Raw genomic sequence first — 14,112 nt, 5'->3', positions numbered from 1 at the left:
AAGAGCTCGCTGGGCAAACCCAACCAGAGGTGCCTGCAGTGGCTGCTCCGGGCCCGGCACAGCCTCATCTCCTCACTCACTTCCAGAGGGCTTCATCCCAGAGCTGGCTCCTCTTTTGGGCTGGGTTTGCTTTTTTCCCCTGGGGATGAAGGGGAAAATAAAGCCTTTTGCAAAACGTCACTGGAAGAAAAATACAGGCCACCACCAGAGCCCCGCCAAATAAATAAATAAATGGAAAGTGATAAATTTTGGCTGTCTTATAAAGACAGACCAGCATTGCTTATCGGCCACGATGCAACCAGATAGCTGCCTCAGAAAACAGGCACCGACCCCTGGGTAATAAATGAAAGCAATAAAGGCAAAGTGGCTGCTCTGAGCAATAATTGAGCCCCGCGGTGCTGGCGGGAGCCGCTCCCCTGCGGGAGGGTGCAGGGATGGGTGCCCTGTGCCCCTCCGTGGAAGAGCTGCTGCCCAAACGCCACTGCCAGCTGCTCCCGCTGCCACCCGGGATGGCCAGGGAGAGCAGGAGGGAGCAGGGCTGTGCCTCTCCCGATAAACATCCCCGGAGCAGCTTTCCTTGAAGAGGTGCCTATTTAGCACCATTTCCGTCACAAGCGGCTGCTTTGCATTTCTTCTGCCTTTATTAAAACTGATTTTCTATTTGCTCCACACAAGCCGATCTGATTACATTTCCATTTTCCCCTGAAGAGAGGGTCTCGCTCTCCCGAGGGAAAATGGAGCTGGGGCTCGCCCCCCCGCCCCGCTCGAGGGCTCTTGTGCCGGGAGCGCGGCGAGACCGGAGCGGGGCTGCCAGGAGCTGCCAGGAGCTGTCTCTGCAGCATCCCGCGGCCGTTTCCATGGGGACACGGAGGCAGCGATCCTCCCGCAGCCCCGATGCCCCCGTGCTGGCAGGAGCCCAGCCAGGAGCCCTTCCAGCCAGGAGCCCTTCCAGCCAGGAGCCCTTCCAGCCGGGAGCGTTTGCCAAGAGAGGCGGCAGCGGGTGCAGAGTGCAGGCAGGAGCCAGAGGATGGCTGTCTGCATCTCCCCTGTGGGCTGCAGCACCTCCACACCCACCCCAAAACGCAGCTGGGCACTGCCAGCCTTCCTGCACAGAGGCTTCTCCTCCTTCCCCTCCCTGCTCCTGCGCTGCATCCCGCGGGAGTGTCCCGAAGCATCCCCGAGTCCCGGGGCCCGAAGTATCCCCTGTGTCTTGAGGGCTGAAGCATCCCGGTGTTCCGAGGCCGTGCTCGGCCCTGGGGCAGGGGAAGGTGCCGAGAGGCAGGAGCTGATAAATAGGGCAGGAATTCATCCCAGCATGGCCTGGCAGGGCTGGCACGCTCCCGGCAGCACTGTGAGTGACTCTGGAAGGCACAGCCAAGCACAGGAGCCCTCCCACTCCAGCAGCAAGGCTGGGACAGCCATCGCACCCCTGGGGCTGGCACGCTGCCTTCCAGCCACCCCGGGATGAAAAACCCCTGAGGAGTTTTCATTGTGGATAAAGATTTTTAAAATTCAGTTAATTGGAAAGCACCCATTAGTGTCCCTGCCCTCTACAAGGCTCAAGGCTCTCTCTCCATCTCTGCCTTCCACTCCTCACCAACCCTGTGGAAAGCCATTACCAGGAAGCAGCTTTGAAGTCCCAACTTTATTAAGATTGATTCCACCTGCCTCCAGTTTTGACAAGTCCAAAGCAAACACGCAGGGCCACGGGGAGATTTGGTAATAATTACCATCTTTAATTACTACTAAAACATCAATTGCTCTTGTTCAATTAGTATCAGAGATCCAGGCATGGCAAATTTTGTAGCACAAAATAAGCTGAAAATTGATTTCTGAGCACTTAACGTGGATCCCAAATTGCAAACCTGATAAGGGGCCCTGGCAGAGCACGGGCACCAGCAGGGAGGGATCTCAGTGACGGAGCACGATGGATAACTTGTGAAGCTGCTCCGTGTGCAGGGGCAGGCTGGGGAGGGGACAGGGTGCTGGCAGGGTGCTGGCAGGGACACAGGTAAATGGGGATGAAGCACAGGTGAGGCACGGCTGGAAGGGGGACTCAGCTCCTCCCCTCTCACCAGCGCAGGGTCACTGAGGCTGGGAAAGACCTCCAGGATCATCAAACCCAGCCTGAGCCCCGTCCCCACCTCGCCACCAGCCCAGAGCTCTGAGTGCCACGTCCAGGCATTCCCTGGAGGACTCCACCACCTCCCTGGGCAGCCCCTTCCAACACCGACCCCCTTGCCATGGGGGAGCCCCTCCCGACATCCCACCTGAGCAGAAAAAGCCCTGGCAGCCCTCGGAGCACCCACAGCACCCACTGGGCACAGAGGAAAAGGGTTCCTGAGTTCTCAGCTGCTTCCCCTGGGTATTGGTGCCCAGAGCCTGGCCAGGGAACACCACGGCCACTGCTGCCACCAGAGCTGACCGCTCACCCCAGAACACCCAAAACTCCGCTCCAGCACCACAGACTCACAAGCAGCCCACGTTTGATGCTTTCCCTTCCCAGTCAGGAAGAGGAGGAGAAAGGCCCGGTTTCCTTTCCTGGCCCCAGCTCGAGGGAGCAGCTAATTGCTGCGGCGATGGGCAGAACCATTTGCATAATGAAGCGTGGAAGGGATGTTTAGCTCATGTATTTTTTAGAGGGTTTATCTTTCATTTTATTTAGCTTAAGAAGGGCACGTCACTCAAAGCCGGCGGTCATTTATAAAGACATTTCCACCGTGCCTGTGCAGAGCTGTCTCCAGGCCTAAGTGGCTGCTCCCACCAGCTCCGAATACTAATGGGAGCTGCATCCTCACAGGAGAGAGGGACCAGGGGAGTGTAAAACCCTTCCTGCTATTCCCATGTGCAGCTTTGAGGGGGAAAATCTCCAATTTCCCCCTTGTGAGCAGCAGGTTTCTCTCTTCAGCCTCCTGAGCACCGTCCCCTCGAGGGAGATGCAGGGCTGAGGGAACAGGCACCAGCAGAACTCACGGGTGTTTCTGAGGAAAGCTTGGAGCTGAGGCTGCCCGTGGGCTTGATGCAATTTAGGGACACTGCTGTCAGCAGGGAGCAGAGAGTTCTGTGCGCCCTTCCAGTCCGTCCCAGATGTGCCCAGTGCACATCTGGGGCGGGTCTGTGATGCTGCAGTGCCCCGAGGACCACCCTGTCCCACTGGGCTGCCCAGGAGGAACCATCTGGTGCCAACCAGGAGCTGGCACAGCACCTCTGTCCAGCAGCTTCTCCTCCAGCACCGGATCCTGCAGCCCTGGGCTGGGAGGGGCCACACCTCTGTGAGAGCTCTGGATTATCCTGGTTGTCCCTGGCTCTAAAGACAAGATCACCCCACTTTGGGACTCTGGATCAGCCCGGCTGTCCCTGGTTCTGAGGACAAAGCCCAGCTCAGACGGGCACAGGGCTGGCTCCCACCTGGCCGCTCCTCCCCAGCCTGGCACGCGCAGGTGTGCCCGAGCCACAGACAGGGCTCCAAACTAATTAGCACAGCCACTCATTACCATTATTACTGTGACATTATTAATTTCCCCACCTCTCATCTGCAGCTTTTCGGCGCCTTCATTTCAGTCTGCTTTAGCATCAGGAGGTGGAAATTAAAGCCGGCGCTGGCCCCGCAGTCACGCAGCCCTTCCCCCCTCCAGCCCTCCCAGTGCTCCCAGTCTGGGTCCGAGCTGGCACCCACGGCCAGTTTCACCCCAGAAATGCAAATTTATAACTCCAGGGCAGCAGCAAGCAGGGGAGCAGGATGCAGCTGCTGAGATCTGTTTGTTGGGAGTCATTAGCTACTCTGGGCGATCAATCTATTACCATAAACTTAAGCTTCCAGATTCTTTCATTTTAAATGAATTTTCACATCGTATTTCCAAACGAGCTCTGCCTCCAGTCAGCTCCCCTTTATCTAATAAAGCTATGCAAATATTTTGTTATATTTCAATGAAATATGTCAAAAAGTATTACCCAGTGCATTATCTCAGCATCAGCAGGGAGGCTCTGGTCCCTGCCACGGGCGGGCTGTCACTCACCAACCCTGAGGTGACAGAGGACGAGTGTTGCTGCCCCACCGCCACCTCTGGGAAGGTCACCTGGGCCAGGTGGTGCTGCCATGAGCCAGGGCGGGCTCAGGGGGGCAAAAGGGGCACGGTGCCATCGAGCACGTGCTGCCCTGAGGAGGTGGCAGCTCCCCCTGGCACCTGAGAGGCCTGGCACACCTGGAGAGAGAGCTCGCTGCCTTTGATGTGCAGCAGGGATGTGCTTCAGTCCCCCCCTGGGCTCCTTATTGCCAAAGGACGCCGCGTGCCAACCTCCCCCAGCCCCCTCTCCCCATCCCAGAACTCGCCTCTACACATTTATTTTTTTTAAAAGCGCTTTTATATTTTTAATTGGTATTCTGCAAACTCGGAGCCTTCCCCAAGGAGCTGGGATGTTTGTCTTCAAAAAAGCCTTTCTTTTCCCAACAAATTTTTTCAAGTACAAATTTTGCTGGCACAGATGAATGAGCTGCCGTGTGCCCCCCGTGACCCGCCTGGCTTCTCCCGTTCCCGGGCTGGGTGGGAGGGGGGGAGAGGCAGCAGTGCAGCAGTGCAGCATCCTCCTGCAGCGAGCCCCCCACCCCTGCCCTCCCCAGAGCCCCGGGCAGCTCCTGCCAGCCCCAGGGCTCTGGATCCCAGCTGGGCAAGGAGCCACCGCTCCCCCTGCCCCCTCCCCGCCGCGCTGGCACCAAATTAAATAACTGCAACTCCCTTTTTATTCTCCATTTGACAGTAACGTATTGCAAATGCAGCTGGTTTTGACATCCTAATATTCAGGCTTGTATCCCTTGGGATAAACACGTCATCTGTTATCTGAGCAAATGATTTGTGCCGGGACAGTCGGGAGCAGGGAAGTGGAGCAGACAGGGGAGCGGGGCCGGGGCAGAGCGCGGTGCCCGGCCCGGCCACGGTCCTGTCCCTGTGCCTGAGCAGGGACTTAAGCAGCTTTTATCTCACTGCCCTGGGCCACAGCCTTTGCAGGGAAGTGCTGACAGCTGGGACAAAGGGCACAGGGCACAGGGCAGGGCACACGGGGCATGGCACACAGAAATGGCACACGCAGCATGGCACACAGGGCATGGCACACAGGGCAGGGCACACAGAAATGGCACACACAGCACAGCACACAGCACACAGCACACACAGCATGGCACACAGGGCATGGCACATAGAAATGGCACACAGAGATGGGCAGCGCAGGGTCCTCCCTCCACCCGCACAGAGCTGCTGAGCAGGCCCGGGCAGCTGGGAGCACTGGGAATTCCGGGAGCACCGGGAATACAGGAGCATTGGGAATTCTGGGAGCACTGGGATTTCCAGGAGCATTGGGAATTCCAGGAGCACTGGGAATTCCGGGAGCACTGGGAATTCCAGCTGTGGCTTTTCCTGTGCTGCCCCTCGGGCTGTCACAGCTCCATCCACTCACCCTCACTTCCCTGAACAGGGCTTAGGTGATATCAAACCCCCATTGATTGTTTTGCTCGGTGTTTAAGGAATGAAAGTGGTGGAGCTTTCCCAGAAATCCTTTGAGCAGCCAGACACGGCTGTGGCTCGGGGCTGAGTGCAGAGCAAACGCAGGGGTTTATTTCTCCTCCCAACACAGCTCTGGACTTGCTCTGCAGAGGAAAATGATTGTGGAAGTTATCTAATCAAAGGCAGGAGCTGATTCCTGACTATCTGATCTCCTGCTGCACTTGACAGCCTCCCTCCCAGCGGCTCTAATCCAGGTGTGGTGCCCCTGTGCCCCTCTCCAGCTCCCTCACCTGCACATCCACCTGTAACCCCGCCAGGAGCAGGTGCCAGTGCCAGGGGCTGCAGGACCTGCTCCCACCTGGCTCCTCACCCACCGGGATGCGGTGCCCCAGGAGCAGCACCCTCAGCCCAGGCTCCTCACAGGGGACTTCGGGGCTGAGCTGATTTCACACCAAACTCCTTCCACCCCACTCTGCCACCTCTCCGCTTTCCCTCCCCCCACAGGCACAGACCAGGGAATTTGGCATGAGGCTTGAAGGTTTTATGTTAAAATCTGCAGGAAGAGGCTTGGTGCCCGTGAATATTCCGTAGGAGGAGATGGATTAGTGACTGAGACATATCTGAAGGGATTTGTGAGGAATTATTTATGGTGGTAACAAGTAAGCACTCATTTAGCTTATATTATACATTATCCAAACAAGGCGTTGAGCTCTGGAAGTTAAGGCAGTAATGCCACTCCAAATTAAATTCATCAGCGCCTTAATTAAGATCTATATTTAGTTGTTAATTACGGGGAGTGGAGCAGAGGGTGAGATGCGAGGAGCGAGTGAGGAGTGCGGTGGGCGCTCACAGGACGGGCTTTGGGGGGGAAAAGTGAGCTGGAAACCGGGCAGAGGCAGCGGCCAGAGCTCCCTCCTGCCTCCCCTGCCCCGCCTCAGCAGCGGCTCCAGCCGGCTTTGATCCCAGAAATCAAACCCCCGGTTGATGGGTGACTGCATGTTATGCTAATCCTGGTTGATTGAGCTGAGATAATTACACTTCATCCAGGTTTCCCGGGAGTTTTGAATAAATATTGATGCACAGCTGTCCCCCCCCGTGCAGGTACCGGTGCTGGAGAGGTCTGTGCCTGCTCCGGGCTCGCCTTGGGCCGGTGATGGGCTGGGAATGGGCCAGCGCTGGGGCAGGGGACACGGGATCCTGCAGCGTGCAGGAATCCCATCCAAGCTCCCTTTCAATGCACCATGGGTTCATCGTGCCTTCTCCTTGTGCAGAACAGCACAGAACCCGGCCAGGGGGCCTTGCCTGTCCCCCCTGCCATGCAGAACCTTCACCAGGGTGTTTTCCATGCCATCCCTGCCCAAGATGCTGCGGGAGAAGCAGCAGGGGCCTGGCTCTGCATCCCTGCGATGGGCGAGGGACAGCTGGAGCCTGTGGCCAGGAGCCATCCGAGCTGCCTCGGGAGCAGGAGGCGCGAGAAGACAAGAAAATCAAATTATACATTCCTAGGAAGCGTTTATAAGCCGTGTGCATTCTTTAATCTTAATTAGAAATCTGAGCAGCTCCTGCTGGCTCTGCAATCAGCGCTGGAGCTGCTGACCCCCGTGGTGCTCACCGAGAGCCGGGAGCAGGGACCGGAGCAGGGAGAGGGACGGAGCCGGCACGGGGCGTGAGCTGAGCTCTGGTTATAACCCGGCCACTGCCAGGAGCCCCTGATGGTCTCCTTGCTCGGCTCAACAACCTCCCTGTTTGCCAGAAATGTGGTTTCCTGGTGCCCCAGGAGAGCGGGCAGCTCGGGGGGACTGACACGGGAGAAAACAGATGCCAGTGCCACCGGGGAGCCGGGGGTGCTGGTGGCTGGCTGGGGGTTCCCTGGAGACCTCGTGGTCCTGTCCGGTGCCCTCACACGCCGTGTCCGTGCTCGGTTCTTCATCAGTGCAAGGATCAACAGCCACTCGCTCGCTCGGGCTGGAGCTGAGCAGACTTGGAGAGGGCTGGGCAAACAGGGAGCTGCTGGCCATGTCTGTGGGGTCACTGCTGGGGAGAGCTGTGCCAGAAACCCCGCGAGCAGCAGGACCCGGGCTGTGCAGGGGCCGTGGCAGCATCACAGAGCCTACCCTGCATCCCCCCCAGCATCACAGACCCCACCCTGCATCCCCCCACAGCATCACAGAGCCTACCCTGCATCCCCCCCAGCATCACAGAGCCCACCCTGCATCCCCCCCAGCATCACAGACCCCACCCTGCATCCCCCACAGCATCACAGACCCCACCTTGCATCCCCCCACAGCATCACAGACCCCACCCTGCATCCCCCACAGCATCACAGAGCCCGTTCTGCACCCCTCCAGCTCAGCCCTGCAGGGGAGGGGGCTCTGCTTCTTCCACTTAGATTCTTCCAATTTGATTCTTACACTGGGATGATGTTTGGGGTGTGTGTGGGGGAGCAGGAGGGGCTGGCAGAGCCCCCAATGGTGCCTGCAGCCATGGTGGAGAAAGGAACGCAGTCCTGCCTCCCCCGTCCTCCAGGGGCTCATATGTACCATCATTCCCCTATTTTGGATGTCTTCCAGGGTTTTTTGCTCTGCCAACCCCTTCCCACTGTGAGCTGCATGCTTCCCAGCCCAGCCCCTGTGCATATATGTATATTTATATTTGTATTTATGTGTGTGTGCATGCAGCAGGCACGTTCCCAGCGCACACAAACAAACACAGGAGGAAGCGCCAGCTGGGGCTGGGGCTGGTGGGAGTGGAGCTGGGACAGTCCCGGGCTGCTGACCCCACAGTGGGGACTGGTTTTGTAGAATCAAAGAATCCCAGGAAGGTTTGGGTCGGAGGGAGCCTTAAAGCCCATCCAGTGCCACCCCTGCCATGGCAGGGACCTTCCACTGTGCCAGGAGCTCCAGCTCCAGTGTCCAACCTGGCCTTGGGCACTGCCAGGGATCCAGGGGCAGCCACAGCTGCTCTGGGCACCTGTGCCAGGGCCTGCCCACCCTCCAAGTAAAGAATATTTTCCCGATATTTTTCCTCGGGGAGATCCCGTTGGGATGGGCGGCTCTGATGCCATCACGGTTCTGCTGGGCACTGGCTGCTGCTCCAAATTCTGCCATTTCTTTCAAGCCTGGGAGTAAACAAAGCAGTGCTAATAAATGAGAGGCACCATCCCAGCACTCCTCGGGTAATTGCAGTTATTTAATAACCTCCTTGTGACTTCAGCAAGGCAGCCAAAAATCCTTCCCTGCGAGGGCACAACGCTGGGGCGCCGCATCCTGCATTGCCGCTCGCAGCTGCTAATGAGCAATAAAGGCTGACTTTTAGGAATAATTACAGCTCCCGAGGGCTCCCGTGTCCGCAGCGCTGACTGCAGCCCCCTTGCACGGAGAAGGGGAGCAGTGCCACCCGTGCCATCCCTCCTGGAACACGGCACAGGGTCCCTGGCTGCTGGGGCACTGTCCCTGGCACCCTGCCCTGCCCGAGCCTGGCTCTCTGCCCGGTTATTTTATCAATCACCCTCAGCACGGGCAGGACTCGCAGCTCGGATCCTCTCCATCGATCAGATCTCTCAGAAACTCATGGACTAATGAAGTTGTGCCCCTCCCTGGCTGCCACGGCCGGAGTGCTGCGGGCAGGGTGGGCAGGACACGCACGGTGCCATCCTCCCCGGAGTCTGCAGTGCCCCGTGGCGTGGGGTGCCAGCAGGACCCCCCAGGCGTGCCACACTGTCCCCTCCAAACAGAGCAGGGGAAGGAGGGATGATTTGTTGACATCTCTGCTTCTGGTCACAATAAAAATAAATAAATAAGGGGGGAGAAAAATCCCTGTGAACATGAGTAATGGCCCAGGAATGAGCAACCCGAGATAAAACTGAATAATAACATGTCAAAAACTACACGATGTGGGTTTTTATTCCCCAGCGGAGTTTCCTTCCTGCTAATCCATCACTGTAGAAGATGCAAGATTACTGCTTTCACAAAAAACTCCGGGAGATAAATGTGAGTAAATTAGGGTTTATTATATTATTTAGGGCAATATAATTTCCAAAGTTCCTTTATTAAATTATTTATGCCCCTGGCGGTGGCTCAGCTGGGCAGTGGCCCTCCCTGGTAGCGTCCCCCTGTGCCGGGTGGCCGCGTTGGTGACAGCAGCAGTGCCAGCCTGGGAGGATCCACGGAGCCGGTCCTGCCTGGCTCCTGCTGTGCACCCCCCGGGGGTGACATCCCTGGGCCAGCAGCGAGGGCCAGCAGCACCGCTGAACGTGTCCTTGTCCCGCTCCCACTCCCGCTGGTGTTAAACAAGGAGCCAGGCGCTTTTCTGGAAATTGCAGCGAAATTACAGCCCCGTCCATAATGAAAGGCTTGTCCTCGGGAGGGAGGCCGGCAGGAGCCAGCCGTCCTGCTGCACAGCGATGCAGCCTGTGTTTAAATCCGTGCACGGCCTCGCCATCGCGCACCGAGAGGGCAGCGCTGGCCGGGGAGGAACGGAGCGTGGGGACGGGACAGGATGGGACAGCACAGGACAGGATGGGACAGCAGGTGGGCAGGGAGGGACAGGATAGGATGGGACAGGATGGGACAGGACAGGCGGGGCAGGGAGGGACAGGATAGGATGGGACAGGATGGGACAGGACAGGTGGGGCGGGGAGGGATGGGACAGGACAGGATGGGACAGGATGGGACAGGACAGGTGGGCAGGGAGGGACAGGACAGGACAGGTGGGCAGGGAGGGACAGGATAGGATAGGATGGGACAGGACAGGTGGGCAGGGAGGGACAGGTGGGCTTTGGGAGGGCAGAGGCTGCGGGCAGGGATTTAACGGGAGCAGCCCCACTCCCCTTTGCTCCTGTGGGGCTCTGCTCCCGGGCACGGCGGCACCACGACGGCCTCGAGCAGCCAGTGCCAACACCCCAGCCACACCCGCTCCGGTCCCCACTGGCACCGGCACCAGAACCTGGGCACACCGGGCCTGCCACGGGCACTGCCCAGGCATCCCTGCTCGTTAGCTCCCGGCCGCTAACGAGGCCGGAGCTGACAGAGGAGGATTACCCGCTCCCAGGAAGCCTGCGTGATTGTGTTTACTCCAGAACCTGGGCCGATTTACTTGTCGGTGCGCATCATTAATCTTCTTCTACAATCCCTTCCCCATCTGCTCCCACTTTTTAATGAACTGCCACTTGCCACACTCAATAAAATCAACGCTTTCCCGGGATCGCAGCAAGAGGGGAAGCAAGAGGCAGGGCAGGGAGGGAGGGACGGAGATAAAGAGATGCACTTTGCTTTGGGAAGGTGTTTTCTCATCTACATGGGCAAACAGAGCGCAGCAGCTCTCCCTGAGACGCTTTTGGCTGCCTTGCCCCGAGCCAGTCACAAATAACCACATCAGGCTGCGCCGAACGCGAGCCGTACAATGCCGAGTGTCAGCCCAAGTTTGATCCCAGCTCTGCTGTTCTACACAATTATTTTCAGCGCATCAATACTGCAGGCGGCACCGAGATTGTAGTTTTCCAGCTTGCTGGCAGCTCTGGGGATTCATCCGATATCAGGCTATTACCTTCTGATTACTTTCCTTGGCAGCCAACCCGTTTGGAGCTGGCAAATAAACAATAGGGAAGAGTGTGATGGGGAGCTTAGCTTTCAAATTACACTTTTCAATCATTTGTCACACCAAAGGTATAATGAGTGTTTCATACAAAACTCAAAAGGCTGCGGGGCTGGTGGGGGGGCTTCACTTAATGTGGAGGGCGCCGGGTTTGGGTGGAGCTCAGAAACTTCATTTCCATTTCTCGGGATTTTTGTTTGTGGACGCAGCCAGCCCAGCTGGGCAGGACCTGTTGGAAAAGCTCTGTGCTGGGGAAAAGAGCCAAAAAGCCTAGGGAAGGGGAAGGACAGGACAGATGCCATCCCTACACACCTGCAGGGACCTCCCTCTCCCTGGAGACAGCCAGGATCGCTGCACCTGAACTAATCCCTAACCATTTGTTCCTTAATGTTACCCGGGATCAGAAAATCTCACATTAATGTGGATCTAACATAGAAATCCATAGGAGCCATTGGATACTAATTAAATGCCATCATTCTATTGATATTCTCGGTGTTTATTGGTCGCTGCAATTACTGCCGAGCCCTCGCTGCCTTGCACGGAGCATCCCCTGCCCCTTCCCGCACCTCCTCCCGCCCTGCAGGGAGTTTCCTGGGGCAGACCCGGAGGAGAAGCTGCTGTGGGAGGCTGGAAGCTGCTGCCTCACCCTCAGCATCCTCCCCCGAGCGGTTCAGCCCTGTCTCCTCCTCAGGCTCGCAGCCCCACTGCCCACATGTCAGACGAGAGAGCAAGGAACAGAAATCGCTCCTTAAAGTTCACAACCCGTCACTCCGGCTTTCAGAAATACAAGCAAAAATGGCAAAGCAGTAGGGGGAAAATCCATTTCTTTCGAGATGATCTTTCCCTGGAACATGTCCTGTTGATCTGCAGTCAGGGAAAGGCGAGTGTGTTTGTCTGAGATAGGGGAATCAGATCTGTCTGAACTCTCCTCTGCTCCGAACTCCCCCCTCACAAAGAGCTTGTAGAAAAAGAAAAGCCTTGAGAGAGAAATCTCTGCTGTGCCAAGACCTTCCCTTCGGGAGCGTGCCCCCAGAGGGAGGACGAGCCTTCCCATCCCTCTCCCGTGCCAGTGGCAGTGCGGGCAGCACCAGCCTCTCCCGGCTGCATTTGGGCTGGATGCTGTGGCCTCAGAGGCACTGGGGGTGCTTAGGGCAGGACGCTGCGGCCCCAAAAGCGCAGGGCCCACACATGGCACCACAGTGACCTGCTGCACCCCACTGTGAGGCTGAGCACTGCCAGGAGGCTGAAAAAGCCTTGATTCCTGCAGGGACAAAAGGACTTTGCAGGGACATCCCTGGCTGCCACAGCTCCTGGGACACCGGCACCGCAGCGTGGGGCAGAGACAGCCCATGGGGCCAGCACTCAGGGCATCCTCATCACCGCAGTGCCACCAGTGCCAGGCTGCCACCGCGGGGGGACACTGAGGCCGGGAGCATCGCCGAGCCCTGCGGGTGCTGCAGAGCCCCCGGCCGGTTGCAGCAGATGCAGGGCTGCGGGTCCTGCAGAGCCCCCGGCCGGTTGCAGGGCTGCAGGGCTGCGGGTCCTGCAGAGCCCCCGGCCGGTTGCAGGGCTGCAGGGCTGCGGGTCCTGCAGAGCCCCCGGCCGGTTGCAGGGCTGCAGGGCTGCGGGTCCTGCAGAGCCCCCGGCCGGTTGCAGGGCTGCAGGGCTGCGGGTGCTGCGCCGGTGCAGCAGTGCCACCTCCCGTCCGCGCCGCGGGGCCAGCCCGGGGCTCGCCCACCGTGCAGCCCCTCTGCCCCGTCCCCGGGGCTCCCCGCACCGCTGCCCGCACCGCCGGGACATCCCCTCCGCACCGGGGCTGCCGCACCCGCGGGGCGTTCCGCTGCCGCCCGCGGAAAGGGGACGCGGCGACCCGGATCCCCACCAGCAGGAGAAACTGGGGGGGAAATAAACACTTCGCCGAAAAGAAAGGGAAAAACCAGCAGCGTGACCTATAAACATCTGCTGCTGTTCCCTCCAGTTATTGCAGAGAGAGAAGGCAGCGATATTTCAGGCTGCTCGTGCATCTGGGAAGGGCTTTGGGGTTTGCTTGCTTCCCCCACTCCCGTCACTTTCCAGGCCCTAGGAACCGAGGAGCCCCGCAGAAAGGATCGGAGTTAAACCTGCCTGTCACCATCTCGAGGCAGTGTCCCTAAATGCTCGCCCAGAAGGGGTGTGCCCTGGGGACACCTGCTGCAGGGGGGTCTGGAAGGACTCCCAGCCCCTTCCTGGCGCTGGGGAGCCCCACTGTGACGAGGGGACAGGCAGAGAGGCACCTCGGGGCTCCTGTCCGGGGGCAGAGCCTGCTCCTGCCCCCGCAGCTGCCAGCGCAGCCCGCAATAAAGAAAGAAACGCTGTATGTTCACATTCGCTCTCCTGCTGCCCGGATCCCCACCAGGATGAGCAGCTCCTCGAAGGCAGCCCACCCGCCTTGGGGGTCCCCCTGAGGGCTCAGCCAGGATGCCCTGGAGGGGACCTGGATGCTCAGCCCTGAGTTATGGGGGAATTACTCCGCAGAGAAGGTGCTGCAAAGTCCTGCCCCCCTTCAGTCAGGGGCAAGCGATGCTCTGCAAGGGACGAGGCAGTGGCAGGATGCAGAAAGGTGCGGGAGAACTGGGAAAGGCAGGGAGAAACAAAACCCAGCTGGTGAACAGCATCGGGAAATCCCGCTGGGAGCTCAGGAGAGGAGCGGGAAGCGGTTGGTGTAACCTTGGAGACGGAGACGAGGAGCCCGAGGCGGAGGGAGCGCAGTGCCGGGGCGGGCACGGGAGGGGAGCATCGCAGAGGGGCTCGGCGGGGGCGGTGCGAGCCCCTTCCCAGAGCCGGACACGGGGCCCGGGATGGAGCCCTCCTGGAGGCCTGGAGGGGCACAAAGCAGCTCTGCGGAGCCGTGCCAGGCAGGGCGAGCAGGAGGGCGAGGCAGGTGAGACAGCGGGAGAGAGAGGGAATCGAGGTGGGCGGATAACGGGAGAGAAGCGGGGAGGAGGTGCTGGTGCAGGAGCAGAGGAAAGATCAGACAGGAGCAGGG

This window comes from Lonchura striata, chromosome 24 (genome assembly GCF_050655825.1).
Source record: "Lonchura striata isolate lonStrDom1 chromosome 24, ASM5065582v1, whole genome shotgun sequence".
NCBI classification, from domain to species: domain Eukaryota; kingdom Metazoa; phylum Chordata; class Aves; order Passeriformes; family Estrildidae; genus Lonchura; species Lonchura striata.
The sequence above is the reverse complement of the archived record's forward strand: the minus strand, read 5'-3'. Positions refer to the sequence as shown.